Source organism: Thunnus maccoyii, chromosome 1 (genome assembly GCF_910596095.1).
Source record: "Thunnus maccoyii chromosome 1, fThuMac1.1, whole genome shotgun sequence".
Classification (NCBI taxonomy): domain Eukaryota; kingdom Metazoa; phylum Chordata; class Actinopteri; order Scombriformes; family Scombridae; genus Thunnus; species Thunnus maccoyii.
The window spans coordinates 9,072,330-9,085,057 of NC_056533.1; the positions used below are offsets into that span (position 1 = coordinate 9,072,330).

General features: G+C 40.1%; 1 long non-coding RNA gene across 1 annotated transcript; it reads right to left on the reverse strand.

Annotated features, from left to right (window-relative positions):
- Nucleotides 1-1,094: 1,094 nt before the first annotated feature.
- On the reverse strand, nucleotides 1,095-11,410 carry LOC121904436. The gene is made up of 3 exons (XR_006098229.1): nucleotides 11,331-11,410; nucleotides 11,064-11,171; nucleotides 1,095-2,629 (listed from the first exon to the last, which is right to left on the reverse strand). It is a non-coding gene; the product is annotated as an uncharacterized LOC121904436 (long non-coding RNA).
- Between the last annotated feature and the right edge of the window lie 1,318 nt (nucleotides 11,411-12,728).

Genomic DNA, 12,728 nt, shown 5'->3' on the forward strand with positions numbered 1-12,728 from the left:
CTCTAATAGAGGCTGGTAATCAATTAAAATGAGATGCAGCTGTGGCTCAGGAGGTACAGTGATTCGTCCACTAATCAGACGGTAAGTGGTTCGATTCCCGGCTTATCCTTTAGCAAGATACTGAACCCCAAATTGCTCCTGTGTGTGTGAATGGGTGAGTGAGCATTAGAGACACTGTAAAGCGCTTTGAATAAAAATGAGCAGATGAGCAGGTTGGCACCTTGCATGGCAGCCTCTGTCATCATGTGTGAATAGGTGAATGTTGGCATGTGTTGTAAAGCGCTTTGAGTGATCGGTAGACTAGAAAAGCACTAGAAATGCAGTCTATTTACCATTTAAAAGCCGGGTCTACGATAATGGCTGGGGGCATGGTTAATATGAACAAATAAAGGCTGGCCCCAAAAATGGAAACAACAAGGGTGGATAAACTCCTGGTGCCTGTTATATAATGTGCATGCCAGTTAAGCATAAATTGTAGTTACCTGGATGGAACTCCAGTTCTATGAGTACTTGTGGAGCATGTAGGCTACGTTTCCAACTGTTTTAATAAATTCAACAATATACATGCTATTTTCAATCAAAGCAGACCATCACTGAGAGGGAAGGGGGACAGAAGGGACGCTATATCATTTAAATATGGAGATAATGGTGCATATTTTAATACGAGCATTCATCCATGAGCATACTACCTGTATGCTAAAGCTAAGTACCCTGCCAAAATGTTCTGGGTGGAACTCATTATTATCATTCCATACATCAGAGTAAGTAATTAATGGTAACGCAGTGACAAAAATTCAACAGAGCCAATGGAAGCACATCAGAAAACAAGGAGGCTTCGTACTAAAATATGAGCAAATATACTTATCAAACAGAGGGCATTAGCAATAAAGGTCTCTCTGTAATATAAGTCTGCTCCCAATAAATGCCTGGCATCCTCTGCAGTTGAGGTAAATAAAAGCCCCAGTCACTATTTGAGGAAATATGGTATATATATATATGTTAGATATATAGATTATTGCTGGAAACAAAAAGCAAAAATTCATTCTGACATATCGTGTGCATATGAATGTATGAGAAAGACTTTCAGACTCAAAAAAAAAACAAAAAAACTTGACTTACATGTCAAGAGTCATTCTTGGAGAGCAGGTATCATACAGTATTTGTACAATGATGGACATCTCATTTTGTAAAGAGCCTTAAAATTGCAAAGCTGCCCCGCTCTCGCTGATTTGTCCTGTCGCTCTGTGTGTTGAAGTGTAGCAAAAGGTGACAGAAACCACATTTTTACCTCCACACCTGTCTTACTAACGACTCTCAAGTTGTTATCTCACACTATCTCTTTCTTTGCCGTGACTCTTCCTGCCTTTGGTTTTCTAGAAATGCATACCCTTAATCATTGCAGAAGTGCCATTTTTCACCAGACGTTTGCTGAATTGCTTCTCCACTTTGGCTCCATCCCCAAGAGGAAAAATTACATTTTATTCACTTTTCACCAGTGGAAATGTACAAGAAATAACGATGGGTAACCTGTTGTTTGAGAGACTTTCCAATAACCAGTTAAAGAGAAAATATCAATAAATGTGCACATGTAAACACATCCCAAACACACTCATACAGCATATTTGCTTTCCTCCTGAAAAAGATAAAGGTCTATTCTGGGTCTTTGGCCTTTATAATGCTCCCTCTCATTTCTCCACAGTGTTGTTTGTCCTCTTAGCTGCCTCCCTGCCAGCAAGTGGTGCCTCTTCCACTCCCCGCTCGTCCTGCTATTCTTGCCAAGCTGAGCCACAACTGTCCCTCATGCTATGTCTGCTAGATGTGTGAAGAAAGCTTGGAGGGAGCAAGGCGAAAACGGACCTCTTAAGTGAGTCGGACCCAGTCAGGCGGGACGGCTGGAAATGTCTTCCTCTTTGATTCCCCAGGGAACAGAGACGGAAAACAAATGGAGTCTGACTCGCTTATTTTCTCAAGGTCCTGGAAGTGACCTGCCGCTTCTGTGGAACTGGGGCTGGAGTGCTGATGTGCACCGCCTGGCCGCCAAGCTGTCCAGTGGTCTGTCAGCCCGACACAATGGAAAGGGCCTCTCAACCCTCACCCTTCCATCCAATCCCAGCCACAGACCAAAGCACAGCCTGCTCAGTGGCACTGCTGACAACTCAGTCGCCCTGTGACACAGCGACGACCTAGTGAGTAATTGGTCGCTAGAAGTCGGCAGGCATCGACTTGTGTGGCTTTGCAGGCAGTGATGACTCACTGTGTGCTTGCAGTTACTTGCCATTCAGTGGACATACATGCGAGAAAAAATACGAGATCCTGAGGGATAAAACGGATATTCACAGAGAAGTAATAGCCAATGAATAATTAATGCAACAATAACAGCACACATGCACTCACATTTATCTAATCATTCCGCAGTGGGAATGTGTACATAATAAGAATATTATCTGTCTGCAGTGAGGCTGCCAGCACACTCGGCCCATTTGGCTGGGAGCTAACAGAGGAGTTTGGCAACCAGTTATCGCACCGCTGTATCTCACAAACTGGATAGCTGATTCTGGCAGATGAATACAGGATTTTAACACTTCAGAGCTTTAAGTCTGAATTCAGCATTGTGTTAATGATCCAGATCCTAAGAGAGACAGAGAGGAAGGGAAGGAAAGTTACTGATAGAGGTTCAAACATAGTGCACATGATGTATGTACACGTGGAAACACACTCTTTCACATATTCACACATCATACACATTCCCTGCAGGGCCATGCAACACAGATACTGCTCCTCTATTCTGCAATGCACACAAAAGTTAGGTAGTGAGACACAATATTTGGTCCATTAATACATGCATCAATACTGAACACAAAATGGTCTTTTATCAAACCTGTTGCCTCATTCACAGGCAGACAATTCAGTGTCTTTCTCAAGGACACTTTCATGTGACACATGGCTATGAATCGACACAAACTGGCTGAAGAAAGTATTGAACGCATGAGATTACATCAAGAGGAGTGTTCTTAATGGGTAGGGATGTATAGATACTACAACTACAGTTTTGTAGGCAACTAAAGCACAATTATCATTTTTATGGTTATGTTTAGGCACTCAAAGCACCTAGTTAGGGATAGAGAACGATCAGGGTCTTGTTGAAATATTGAAAAAGTAATGCTGACTTGAAGCACAAGACAGTAATTTTTCAACATTTAATCAAACCAACAAACAAATCCATTTTTTTGGCCACTTGGGGGCAGCAGAAACAAGCTGTGAACATTGACATATTATTTTTAAATTGATATGTTCAACTTGTTGGTCAACAGCTGGCTATTTGCACGTCCAGATACACAGAAACAATAGCACTTTTTTGTTCATGATCATAATTTTAGTCAGTTTTTACAGGTAGTTAACCATAACAATGCACACATAGTTTACAGAGACCGGAGGTAAACATAAAAACAAAGAATACTAAGAGAAAAGAAGACAATATTGACAATGACTTATAATGGTAATAATAATGATAATGGTGACAGTGACAACAGTAATAATAGAAACAATAATGATAATTATAAAATAAAATAGCACTACATGGAAAACAGAAAACTAGGAAAAAATGTCATGTTCTTGGCAACCTGATTAATAAAAGTCCAATATTTACTCTTTTAGCACTGGCTTGGTTTCTGCCAACTCCTGGGGGACATGTCTGGTTCTTTAGCTGCAAAATGCTCCACTGTTCACCACTTAGTTTCTAACCATGTTTGGGTTTTTTTTTTTAGCTGAAGACAGCTTCCTACTGCATCTGGAAACAACACAAATGACAGCAGTGGGAGTGAACCAAATCAGTAAAGTTGTGTGTGTAAAAGTGTTGTATAAAAACCTAAACAATGAGCTGAAGGACACTAAAGCACTCCATAGAGCTGAGGACTGCAGAGTCAAGTGATAGTTATCATTACTATGAACCCACATACACATAGTAATTTGATCCATTGTTAATGTAACAATATCAATCATACCAATTTCAAAGGTGTTTTAGCAGTGTAGATCTAACCATGTAGCCAACACAGGACTAAAACCTCTCCGGTGTCAACATCCTGCGCATACACCCACTGTTCACCCTAAACAGCTTCCTACAACATTTGTGTGGTGCATGCCAGTGAACATAATCCAGGAAACAAATTTGGAAATTGGGAAAAACCATTCATTACTAAATAAATATAATTTTTAGGGGACAGGGTTTATTAAAACCTTAGCTGCACAGCACCAACATAATTAACAGGCAACAGACTTCATCCTTGTAATATCAACTAAAGAGCTAGCAGCAAGCCATCAAACCTTTTTTTTGTTGTTTGTTTAATCCACCCTTTATATCTCATCAGGCTGCCTTAAGCACAGTGCTCTCTTCCAACTCTACCCTTTTATACAAGTACAAATCTACAATTTCACATCTGGACCTGCTCGATGTGACCACAGTCATTTTATCTATGACTACAGAGAGGTTGATTGAGAGGTTTCACAGTCTGGCTGCAGAACAGCTCCCTTGACTCACTTAGATGTTAAATACATTGCTTAATGGCACCTTGACAGGAGACGGGTGCTTGATGAGGGCATTTTGCTCTCATTTTTCCAGCCCAAATTATCCCAGCAGGTCACAGATTTAAATACGCAACCTTATACTCACAAACCCACATCTTTAAACCATTTCAGGAAGCTCTCCACTCCAATCACACAGCCAGTGAGGCTAATTGTCATATAGAAATAACTTACTCTTTTTTAAATTTCTTTCTGCAGTAGCCTCTAGGAAGCATGAAGAGCATTACAAATCTTGCAGAGACAGGAAGTGAATGTGGAGTTTTGACTGTTATGTCAGCAAGACTCAAAGCTATGTTAGTTTGGTAGGAAAAGAGTTTGTCAGGTGTACAAGGCCACTCAGCCACTATAGATATCTACAAAGTCTCCAAATAAGATCAGAAATCAGGATTGAACTTTTAAAGACATGTGCTTGCTGCTCAGAATTATTTTGAACATTTTTTGAAAGATGAGGTTTGTCTGACAATTTGCACATTGGGGTCCTAAAATTGAACAAACCTCTTCTTTATCACCACTCCAATTTTCTAGTCTGCTCACTGTTTTCATAGTCATGGTCACACTCATAATCCAAATATAGCATCACCATCAAAATTTGAAACGCAGGATGGTCACTATCAAATTGATTGACAGGTCTTTCAATACTGTGCAATTGCTGAATCTGAGTTATTTCATCATTATTCATAAACACAGTACTATTATTCCCCTGTGGTATATTTTCTTTTCTGGAAACCTGTTGAAATTATTTTTTTGTTCCTCCGAGGCTATGAGGCAACAGTCCAGGCAAGGTCGACGCTGCTGTCACCAGCTTAAACAGAGTGAATGAAGCTCCGGTGTCAGGGCTCCGCTAATTTGAAACATCTAAAAAACCTTTGTGCCTTGTTCAAATCTATCAACGCCTGTGATGTAATTACATTTTAAATAGGCTCGGGTGATAAATTGAATCTCTATACTGTTCTGCCCCTAACCAAACTTGATTAATCTAGTTTTAATCAGTTGGTGGCAGGGAGGTGCCTTGATGTTTCATTTAACCAAGGCTGACGGCTGAGACAGTCAAGCCTTTGTCAGATGAGTCCTGCTCAGACACTTAGTTTTTTCTGTGTGGGGATACTGAATCATGGTGGCGGTAATGGTAATCGTGGTGATGTGTGTCTGTGGGGCGTCCACCCTCCAGTGACTGTCCTGTGTAGATCTAAAAGAATGGCCGCTGTAAAGCAGCTGCTCCTTTCAGTTACTTACAGTAGGCGGGTGAGATAAAAGTCCAGCTAAGGAGAATTGCTTCTAATTATAGATAATAGACACAGACTCATTCCCCCAGCTTCTTCCTCCTCCCAGTGGCCATGCTGGGAAGACAAAACACTTTTAAACAAAGGAACCTTTGCTCTCTCATGCTGCAAAGTAAGAAGCTAAATGCAATATGAAGCCCAGTGAATCGTTATCTTGAGATGTGGCACTAGTGAGCTCCACCGATCATAAATAATAATTACGTCATTAAATAAAGCCTTCTGTATGAAACCAAACCCGCTATTTCATATAACTGAAACTGAAAGCTCACATGTCTTTGTTTTAGTAATGTTGATGATCAACCATTCTGCACATAGGTAAGTGGAAATACCAGCTATACTCATCTGTATTTTGGAAGATGTCAGCATTGCGTTCTGTGTATTTGCAAAACTATGATCTCAAGTGCCTTCAGGGGCGGCCCATGGTTTGGGGGCAAATGAGTGTATAAATATACATTTACTGCTGTATTATTGAAGAGTAAACCAGAAAATATTCACGTTTTAAGAAGCCGAAGCCAGTGAATTATTGCTTAATAGAAAAGTTTGACATTTTGTGAAATCAAGCCAATTTGTCAAGTCAAGCCAATTTTATTTATATAGCGCTAAATAACAACAGGAGTTATCTCAGGGCACTTTTCACATAGAGCAGGTCTAGACCAGAGAGGGGGAGAGAGAGACACAGAGAAGCACAGCAACAACAATAATAACAATAACAACATGGAAAGATGCAATTAGATGCAGATTCGCCCAGGGACAGTGGGGCGAATCGACATGTCCACGCAAGTTGAACATTTCTCAACTTCAAGGTGCAGTGTGTAGAATTTAGTGGCATCTAGCAGAATGGACTGGGCAGAAATGGCATATAATATTCATAAGTATCTTTTAATTAGTGTATAATCACCTGAAAATAAGAATCGTCGTGTTTCATTCTTTGCAAGTTTCATGGCCACCGTAGGTTCTCCTACACGCTTGGAGGGATATGGGTATTCAGTTGGTTGCAATCTGCAGCCTCACTGCTAGATGCCACTAAATCCCACACACTGGTCCTTTAAGTGAAAAAATTGCGCATATCCTGGAGCTTTACAAATTATTGTTCATAAATGTACAGAGATGAGAGGAAAAGGGAGAGAGACTGGAGGAAAATAACAGGTAGGAAATAACATAAGGACTGGAGTTTCTGGTGAGTTTTAAATTCAGTCAGAAGCTGAGCTTAACACAAACACACAAGCACACACCAATAGACACAGTTGGTGCGTCTGTTGTTAGCCAGCTTATAGCTAGTACAGTTGGTATTTTGGCTGTTTGGGACAACTAAACACAAACGATCCAGCGGTCAAAGGCGTGCAAATGAGGTAACCATTTGCTTGCTTTATGTCTGAACACACCTTTAAGCTCCCTAATTAACACACATCTTGTTTGTTTAGTCTGTACAAAAACAGGAGTTTAACGACAAGTTTTGGTATTAGGCAACCTGGGAAAATGTGCAGGACTACTACTTGGCCAGTTGCAGTGGACGGACAGGGGACTTTTTCTTTGTATGGTTTAAACAAACAGAATATAACATGTTAATTAGTGAGCTTTAGAGGTGCTGGTTGGCAGATAATTTTTAAGGTTGGCCAGAGGCAGGCTAGCTGTTTCCACCTGTTTCCAGTCTTTGTTCTAAGCTTAAAAAGCCAAAATGTCAAACTGTTCCTTTAAGAAATTATTCATTTTATGTAGATTGACTAATCGACAAATTAAATAATTGTTGCATCCGTACTATTGTAATTGCACTCGACCTAATTTAAATGTTTAGATGAGAATGTTGATTGTAAGTCAGAAATCAGATAAATGTCCTGCCTTACCTGATAATTAAATGTGTCAGCTGGTTTCTATGTGAACCTGGCTATTTTGAAGAAGAGGACAGATGAGTCATGTGTGGCTGCTGTGCAAATATTTTTGAATTTAAGACTACAGCTGGTCCACATGACTCCAGTGTAGTGTAATAGTCCTTAATGATATAAATCCACATAGAATAAAATCCACCAATTCCTCCACAAAACATGAACTGTCATCACTCTGAGGGGATTACATCCTTCTTCTCCTGTGTGATAGAGGCACTGAGGGGTGTAAATCTCAGGTCAGGATGACAATGTGTAATGCACCATGACTAATTGACTGTAGCATTTTGAATGGCAAGAGTTGAATGGATGTGAAAACAGAGAAACGATAGGAGCTGTTGTGGAGGAGTGTGGGATGTATTTAGCTACTGGACCGCTGGACGTGTTGGCTGCATCCAGCAGAGCTGGAGCGGCTGGAAAATCACACCAGTGGATGAGCTGGGGGAAAAAAAACATTCCTCCCATGCTGTCATTGTGAAGTTTTTCTCTCCTTTTTGTCCTGTCTTATTCATGTCTTCTTTCCTCCCACTTGCCTCCTTTTCAATTCTCCTTTGTCTGTCTGTTCGTCCTTGCTTTCATTTCTTCCCCTCTTCAGTCAAACGAAAATCTTCATTGGCTCTTCTTCATTGCCTCTAACAGTATAATGTACAAACAGTTGTCAAGAACCAGAGTATCTTCCAAAAAACATTTCATACGGAAGGCTATAAATTCATATGTTTACTGATTGCTGAAACTGTGTACAATAAAACATCATTAATCACTCCTCTACTCTCATGTAGTTGAGGTGGGCAAGGATCTGAGTTTTTGAAAGAAATGATGGCATGATCTGCCCTTCAAAACTAGAATAAAAATATAAATTAATAAATTAGAAATGTGTATCAAAGGCAGAAGTTTCATACCTCTAACCATTCATACCACACCTACTGTAAAGGGAGGACATTTATGACAGAAATGCTGCTGCTGCTCTGTGCTTGTGTATGATTCCCTTTCTTATTGGAAATTAAACAAGATACAATAGAGTGGAGGACAACAGGAACTGAATAAATGATGTCTGTGACACTTGAGAAGTTGCTCCGGAGTTGAAACATTTCTGTCATGTGCATAGATCAGACTTTGCACTGATTGAATGTGATGAGTCCCTACATTAGTCTTGAGAAGCACAGAGGAAAATGGACTCCTTTATCTGTTTAAACAAATTATGATCTTGCTAATGCAATATTTAAATATATATAAAAATATTTATTTGACTATATCTTTGATGGAAACTTGAACTTGACCAGATGGAATTATTCCTTACTTCATGTTGACACAAGTTCAAGTAGTGAGTCAGCAGAGCCCTCTCTGGTCCACCTTGTGTGTTTCTAACTCTTTTTTTTAATTGTTTTTTGTAACTTTGGTATTGTTTTGTGATTTGTATTGTATTGTGATTATCCAGATAGTTCCCGCTAAATTACTGGAATAACCTTCCAGGCACTGCTAGTGATTTTTACTATTCACACATGCAGCTACAGTGAGGAACATTTCTGTCATGCACCTTTTCACACATGCCATGGCAATGCCAGAATAGATGGGGCAAGGGAGAGTCCAGCAGAAGAAGAAGAAGAAGAAGATGGGGAAAGGCCGGATGTACATGAACGCGGCCATAGATATAGAAACGTAAACACCTCATTGGCTGCTGCTGTATGTCACCACTGTATGTCTGCATGTCCACCATATCGGGTCAAGAACTGCCGATAAACAAATAGGATTTTTTTTCCACCCTCATTCTGCGAAGACCCTCCCCTACACTGCCTCTGATTGGCTCTGAACCTGATATTCTTACCCTAACCCCAGAGCTCTGCCTAACCCTAAGTATCTCATGCCTCATGCCTAAACCTAACCAACGAAAGCAATAAGTATTAGCCAATCAGAGGCAGGGTGGGTCGTCGTGTGTCTTTGGGAAGTTGGGGGGGGGGGGATAAGGCAAACAATGTGTATTGAGAGATGCAGACTTCACTACAACACCAACTGTAACTCGCTTAATTCTGGACCGATTTACATGAAATTTGGTTTGTTATGAGAAATTTAACATGATACTGGTTACTTGTTGGATTTAAGTCAGTTACTGGGGCAGATCTAATTAGCTCTATGGAATAAGACCAAGCATATCATGCTCTGGCTGCAAAAACCATTGTAACAATACAGAGTTTGTCTGTAAACACAATTTTCCCAGTCCGATAATGGTCATTTTTATTTTAGGGTTACCATCTCAGTAGGTAGCTAGTTTACTTATCTCCCCTACTGCAACAGTAATGTTCATACACAACCTCATCCATATATATATATTTTCTAAGCTGCTGAATCACATCTACATATAGTGAGAATGACAACACCAACACTCTGGGCCTCCTGTCTACATGGGGGCCTGTCAATTGTTCACACCACATAATATATTATAACTAGAAATTTTCAGAGGAATTTTGAGTGTGCCTGCTTCTTGGTATCTCAATAGGATTGGATGTGGTCCTCACGAACATAGAACTCCCTCACACACACTGATCTAAAATTCAAACTGTTCCTCACAAAGATAGACATCCTAACATATACACTAACACACAGACACACACACACACACACACACACACACACACACACACACACACACACAAGTCTAAAATTTAAATTGGTCCTCTGTATATGTGTGTGTGTATGTGTGTGACAGAGTACACACACATTCTTTAACTTGCCCCTATCAATAGGTTCATAGGCCACACAGGGAGAGAGGTAACACAGTGGTTGAGTAGGAATTGTCAGTATCATTTGTAACACCAAATGGCAAAAGTACAAACAGCTAGGAAAATGAGTTTATTGGCTATTCTGTATAGTTGTGGTAATGTAGGCAGTAGCTTATGTTTTTTTCAGAATGAATACTCAAGCAAATACTGAAAGTTTGTATACTTGTTTTTAACACTACTTTTATAACTTTCAGGGCCAAAGAATTACATATTTAACCAATCAGTTTTACCAAAATAAACAATGTAAAAACAACTACAGGATCTAAGTAAAATGAAAAAAAAAGTCCCAGTGTTTTATCAAATTAATGTCAAAGATGGAAGAAACAGCTGTTGTATTGGATTGCATTTGGTTGCACAGTTGTACCTGTTGAAGTGGCCGGTGAGTGTATTTTGAGATATACTGTATAATTGTTAACTGATATACATATCAAAGAAACAATATGTAAACAAGATGTAGCGGGATACTACATGATGATCCTATGAAATATAACAATTGTGCTATACAACACAGCTCCGAGTATCATGCAAAAGTGCTGCACATAAAAACCGCTTACCGAGGTTGATGAGTTCAGCAGTTCAGGAGATGCAGACACAGTTACAGGATTATCACTTGCCTCACCAGCTTGTGTAGATGTCCTAATTTACCAGGGTTTATTGGGCATCTTCAAATTAAATAAGAAAGGGACGTTTACTTTCAATATCAGGTTTAGTGGTAATTCCAGTTATGTTAGCAAGAGATCATTTGTATGCTCATCATTCCATATATTAACACTGTTTACCACAAAGAGCACAATAATATTATGACTTGAAAATACACTTACCTTGTTAAGATGGTCTGGAAAGGATGCAAAAACTGCACATGCATAATTTTCCCAATTCTGTCAAAATCAACTGCCTTGAAATGAGAGCTATAGAGAACTATAGTATCATTTGGCTCAAAATCCTTCCGTCTGACAGCTATGGCCCAAGCTTTACTTTGTCCAGGATCTTTGAGGAACCTTTGACAAAAACAAGGCCATCTCAAAACTGCATCTGGCATGGATAGCTGAATAGTGCATTAAACTGGCAGCATAAATATGGCTTACTAGATCTAGCTAATTTAGGCTTGCTAGTTTGTATAATCTCATGAGCACAAAAACATTCAAACTGATAATTTTGTATAAATTTTACAAAGAATGAGGTCATTATTAGGGAAATATCACGTTTACCCCCAGTAACGTCATGTTTTTGTTAGGTAGCCATCATCATGACGGTGTTTGGTCATTTTTAGGATAGTCTGAAGCGATATTTCATGTTCACTAACTTAAACAACAGTAAAATACAATATAATTGCCACTTACTTGTGAAAAGTTATCCTGTTTTGCCTGTTTTGAATGTTTCATCTGTTTGTAGAGCCAAATGCAGCACATGCCTGTGGCATTTTTCCAAGCGGTTTACTCTCTCTGACTCTTGACTGTTGACCACCCCCATATGGTGACCATGCAGACATACATCAAATTGCAAACACGGTATCTACCTTTTTATATCTATGTACGTAGTGGAAGATGTCCCTTATTTTCAGGAACTTGGCAGGTGAGGTGCTGTTCTACCAGACACAAGCTCCACCCTCTACTGGACTCTATGGGTAATACTCTCCTCTAATCACATGCATGTAATTGCCTACTGAAATTTTCATGTACGTAGCTGACCAATCAGGACGCACCTGCTGAAGGCAGTGCTTCACTGCCACTCTCATCCTTTTCTCTTCAGCGACGGGGAAATCAGCTCACTGATCTTACCTCACCTCCTACCTCGCTGCTACAAGCTCGTTCCTGCCCGTTGTGCCCCAGTCCCATCACTGCTGCTGATGGGCATCTCTTCTGCTTTGAGTGCCTCGGATGGGACCACGTAGAGTGCAGCATGATGCAGCCACTGCCTTGCATGCACTGCAGGACACTCCCGCCTGTTCAATCCCGGCAATGGTGGGACCATTTTCAGCTGTGTGATGTCTCACTGCACTGCGATGAGTTCAGGTTGATGAGTTCAGCAGTTCAGGAGATGCAGACACAGGTACAGGATTATCACTTGCCTCACCAGCTTGTGTAGATGTCCTAATTTACCAGGGTTTATTGGGCATCTTCAAATTAAATAAGAAAGGGACGTTTACTTTCAATATCAGGTTTAATGGTAATTCCAGTTATGTTAGCAAGAGATCATTTATACGCTCATCATTCCAGTCA